Genomic DNA, 6,000 nt, shown 5'->3' on the forward strand with positions numbered 1-6,000 from the left:
CCAGGAATTCCGTAAATGGGGGGGGGGGGGGGGGGGGGGGAGGGATCTGTCATGGTGCCACTTCCGGAATTAAAGGGGGCACACACGCCTATTTTCATTTTGTTTTCTTGTTATTTATTTATTTTTATCTTATCAAAAATTAAAGAAGGGGCCCCTGGAGCTATCACTGCTGTAACATTAATCTCTGAGATTGATTGATCTTATGCTAATTATGGTATAAAAGTGGTCAATGAGAATCTCCAATAAGAACACAAAGGAAAAAATTAAAAAACAAAGAAATACATTTGAAACTCCAAAAGCAATCATATACATTAAAAAATGGCTTTTGGAAGTCCTTTAATGTGTGATGCATACAGTCTTTAAACATGTAAAAACAGACTTACAAATAATTAAGAAATAGACTCTTAATGCTTTTAATTGGGCTAAAATAAGATGTTGGGCCTAATTTGCACAAATAATTAATTGATGAATTAAAATTAGAAATTGACAATCAAAAAAAATTCTTAAGACATATAAGACATAATTTTGTAGATTACACTGTAGTTGTAACACGTGCCAAATTTCGCTATAACGATCGTAATACTAATGGTCAAGATCTTGTGGGGGGGGGGGGGGGGGTGAGGCAAAATTCCCTCCCAAAATGCAAATTTTAGCATTTATAGCCAAATAAGCCCGGCCCGTTAAAAATAAGCAAACTAATTAATTCTTTATAATTTATATAACAGTTCATTTGTTTTGGAACTAATTCACATTGTGTGTTATCTCATACAAATTCCAAGTACGACCCAAAATATTATACCGGTACGTTCATGTAATAAATGTACAGCCTGTATTTAGTATATATGTGTGAATGTGTGTATGCGTGTATGTGTGTATGTGTGTGCTTGTGTGTGTGTGGGTGTGGGTGAGTGCAAACACCCGGTTAGTACTAATATATCCACGAACACAACTGACTTCTTCCCATGCAGTTTAAACCTCATCTACCCAACTGGAAAATGTAACACAAGTTGATTCAAGTTGCACGATCCTTGTTTTGACTTGGTTTCTGTATCGCTCATGAATATTCATGAGAGAGCATCTAACATGCAAAAGGAGAGAAAATTGAAAGAAGACATAAAAACCCAAAGTATATAGTCTGGGTTTAAACTTTGAAGTATGTTGGGAAATTTCTCTTTTGTTACCAACTATTTTAACTTGTGTTATAACAATGCATATTCATATTTTGATAGGACTAATATTATGTATGACATGTAGTTAGTAACCATGCCTTAAACCTTTTCAGATATCAGCCCATATATAAAGAACTGATACACTAACAATGTATCGAGGAATAGGAAGTATACTCTAGGTATACAGATAGGTAGACCTGTGTAGAGTAGGATGTATGTCTTGTACAATATTGTAGAAACAGGTGTATGCGATTCGAGGCCATGTCAAGTAGGTAACATACTAGTACTGCATGTTGGAAATACACAATCATTAATATTATTTTTCTTTTCAAATTGTAATATCATGGTAATTTTACCATGGTAATACCATGGTAATACCATGGTAAAACCATGGTCAAATCACCACAGTACATGGTAAATTCACATCAGAAATACCATGGTATTGTACCATACCGGTACCATGGTATTTGGTAAAGCACAGTAATACCATGGTAATATACCATGGTACATGGTAAGAGCAGTAATACCATGGTATTTTGCCATGGTAATACCATGGTAATGTACCATGGTTTTACTAGGGCAAAATTACCAGGTTTCCATGGTTCATTACCATACCATGGTATTACCATGGTAAAGCCATGGTTCTTTTTTGTAAGGGTCAGGTGCTAATTTTTTCAATTTGTCTCCCTATACATTTTTTTGATGTATTTGTTTTGTTTATTTATTTTGTTAATTTATAGATCAGCGGTTGCGATCTTAACAAACTTAATTTGTAGAGGGAGACAAATTGAAGAAATTCTCACCTGAATTGATCCTTGTTAGGGACTCGAAATTGGTTAAAGAGCCTCAAGTGATTATTTTCCAACTCGTTAGTTTCAGAATGTTGGCCTCGGCAGTGACAATCCATTATAAAGGATTTTTTATAGGTCTTACTGTTTGGAAAATGACGTCACTGCGCGAGGACATTTTCCACATTGTGCACTATATTTGTGAAATGATGTCATGAAGCCTGCAATTGTGATATTACAACGCAATTCTGACATCGCACACTGCTTCGTATAGCGTATACTAGTAATTATAGTCTCTCTACGAAATGTAACAACTTCGAAAAAAGTAATTATGACATCCAATTAAAGCAATGCTGACATTGCGCGCTGCTTCGTACAGTCACTCTAGCTAGACTACAGATTTCCAAATCAATTGTGACACTCACAAAACAATTCTGATATCGCGCGCTGCTTCGTACTCATAAGGGCTTTTTACACTTGTAAATTTTTGCTTAGCCCCGGACTATCGGTGGGGCTAAGGGGGGGCCTTAGCCCCACCGTTGGTACGGGACTATCCTTAGCCCACTTTCTGTTTACACTCGTTTTTGCCAAAGTGGGCTAGCCCCACCGATAGTACGGTACTATCTGGCCCTGCAAAATAGCAGGGGTTAGCACCGCAATTGCGGTGCTAGCACCGCAATTGCGGTGCCAAGCAAGTGAGTGTAAACAGAACGAAAAAATAATCCTGGGCTAAGCGACGGAGACGAAGTCCGACCCTCACTGACCAATCAGAAACGAGGCAATCAAGTGCTGCCGGTGCGTGCGTGTACGTGTACAGTACACAGCGTAATTATGAATATTCATGTGGTTTGGAAAGTCCGGGGCTAAGAAATACGAGTGTAAAAAGGTCAGTTTTCTCCTTAGCCCCGGACAAGAGATAGTACGGGACTAATTGGCCAGTGTAAAAAGCTGAAAAAATTGGTACGGGACTAACGATAGTCCTGGGTCAGAGAAAGTCCGGGGTTAAGAAACACAAGTGTAAAAAGCCCTATACAGTCACTCGACGAAATGTAACAATTTTTAAGCAATTGTGACATCACAAAGCAATTATGACATCACAAAGTAATTCTGACATCGCGCATACCAGATACGATACTAGTAATATGTAAAAATTTGAATGTCTAACAAAGCAATTGTGACATCACAAAATAATTCTGATATCACGCGCTGCTTCGTAATCATCAAAGATAGTAGACAGTCAAAGCAATTATGACATCACAAAGTAATTCTGATATCGCGCATACCAGATACGATAATAATATGTAACAATTTGAATGTCTAACAAAGCAATTTTGACATCACAAAGCAATTCTGACATCGCGCGCTGCTTCGTACCGTCACTCTATACCATTATGACTTGTAGCAATGTCTAACAAAGCAATCTTTGTGACATCACAACGCAATTTCAACATCGCGCGCTGCTTTGTATGTCACTTTGAAATGCAACAATTTAGTACAAAAAGCGATTGTGACATCACAAAGCAATTCTTACATCGTGCGCTGCTTCCATCGTCAGTCACTTGACATCGCACCCTACTTCCGGACAGTCAATGACCACCGACGTTAGGATTCATTTCATTTAGGTTTCATTTCGAAACCGTCTAACGGTTGATCACAGTGGCTAGTTGTTTTCGTCAAATTTTCTATGTGCTTGTAAATATCTGTAAATAAATTGTATTATGATGTAAATAGCACCAGTCTGCAAGAATCTTCAGTCTATTGAAGGAGGCAGACTTAATCAGAAGAAGAAGAAGATTCCCTCCACAACGTCCACCACATGACTTCTATCTCGCCTCACATTTCTCCCTCTTTTGTCTATTTCTTTTTAAAATCCCAAATATAAAACAATAATTTTATACTCTGCTAATTTCTAGTTTCTAGTTAAAGTTATGGGCAGAGGTGACTCCAAAATACTCAGTAGTTGGCCTATTTACGACGGACACAGCCCCGAAGTAAAGAGTACTTTTGGAGACACCAAGGCAATTAAAAACAACACTCAAAAGGCAAGTTATATCGTGTGTGGTTTTTTTTTTTTAGATACAACACACATCGCAGGCAAAATTTGAGGAAACCGACAATCTGTTCGAAATTTGTATGAATATCAAAAGGATCACTTTTACAGCCATTGCTGGATAAGAATTAACGGGCTGAAATTATAATTAATGATGTCACCGTATGACACTAAAAAGAAAATATTACAAGGATTCCACAAAATGTCATTTGTAGGCCTCTACTTATTACCGATACTAGTAACTTGAGGCAATGACATCCCCCCCCCCCCGTCTTCTGAAAGAGAAAAGCAAAGTGGTCTTTCGTAATGTTAGAATAACGAATAGGCCTTTTGAACGGATACCACGAGTAGTCCAATTTTCCCCAAAATTCATTATTGTGTTCTACTAATCTTCGCATTCATTCAAGCCACATATATTTGGGTTTCACTCCCCTTCAAGGTTCTGTATATTCATAAATATGGCAGATATCAAACCTAATGCTGTTTTACATTAACTATAGATACAAGTCATGTAGAATTAGAATGGTAACGACCACCCGAGTTTTGCAGAATACTGTTTTGAATAATGTACCGCGCGCAGTGTTTCACGTAGGGGTTCTAAGACAGGCCCATGCTCCCCACTGTATTTGTTATTCATTTTGATGGCCGTCGGCATTACAACATTAACACTTATATTCTAAACTACATGCCTATGAGTCAATTTAGGACTGGAAAAATGGAAGAGCTTATCCACGCTTTCATCTCACCCAAAAATCCTTTTTTTCAAAATGTATTCCTTCCTCTTGTTAGAGTGAGAGGTTATACTATACATTGTACTGCTCTTACCTCGATCCTTGTCCTATGGAAGCATGATAATAGGGAGGAGTTTGAGAATCCCAGATTTGAGTAATGAGGTGACTAGGGAAACATTCATAAAGTAACGAATCAACAACTCTATCAGTCTGTGTGCAGAAAGCTGGCCACTGAACTCTGTGCTCAGTAGACTCTGGGTTTGGTTTGACTCTTTCAGTTTGACTCTGCATTCCATTGGATTAGAATACACTGCTACATTTGAAACATTTCAATGTGAATGTGAAGACACAAATTCTTTTTAAACTCTCTCTCTGTCTTATATATATTATATATATATATATATATATATATATATATATATATATATATACACGTGTATGTATATATATAATGAAGAAACAAATAGGTAATGCATTTTTGCCCGATAAAGCACGAGTTTATTCGACTCAAATTTTCAGCGACAAGACTCCTGAAGAAGGCGTAGGGGCTAGGGCGCCGAAAATTTGAGTCGAATAAACTCATGCTTTATTGGCCAGAAATGCATTATCAGTTTCTTTCTTCCTATAGTGTGTGTGTGTGTGTGTGAATTGAGAGGGTACTCGAGAAGGAACACAAGATTTGAAAGCAGGTTACAGCATCATTTCATTCCAGTTCCAAGTCAATTTGTGACAAATATCAGAATCAAAAAGGCCTGTGCAACTTTAAAGTTCCATTATTGATTTTGTCATGGAACTTTTAACTTTCTGTTCATTTGATTTTTACTCTTGAGGGGACTTTATTATGAAGTGTATGGGCACCACTTTTATACTTCCATGGACATGAACCAAGGAGCGAGAGATAGACAGATAGATAGATAGATAGATAGATAGATAGAGAGAGAGAGAGAGAGAGAGATTTAGTGGTTTGTTTTTCATACGAAAAGATTTGAATCAATTTGCACACAAAAATACATCACACAACTCCCATTAGTTTGCATGCTTTATTCCAATGGAACGTGTCGAAAACTTGCATATTTACAAACTTTATTCTTACCCTCTTCAAACATGATACACATAAAAATATACCAAAAAAAAAAAGACAGCACAAAAATTAATGTGAGCTATTGCCATCGACCGTCAGACACACAACACACACGCAAAGGTGTTCATCTTCATATCATCAGTTGAGTGTTTGAAGAACTTCCATACACTCCATTTCATGA

The sequence above is a fragment of the Diadema antillarum genome, unplaced genomic scaffold, assembly GCF_040938485.1.
Source record: "Diadema antillarum isolate AM-2024a unplaced genomic scaffold, OU_Dant_1.0 seq00000244_RagTag, whole genome shotgun sequence".
NCBI classification, from domain to species: domain Eukaryota; kingdom Metazoa; phylum Echinodermata; class Echinoidea; order Diadematoida; family Diadematidae; genus Diadema; species Diadema antillarum.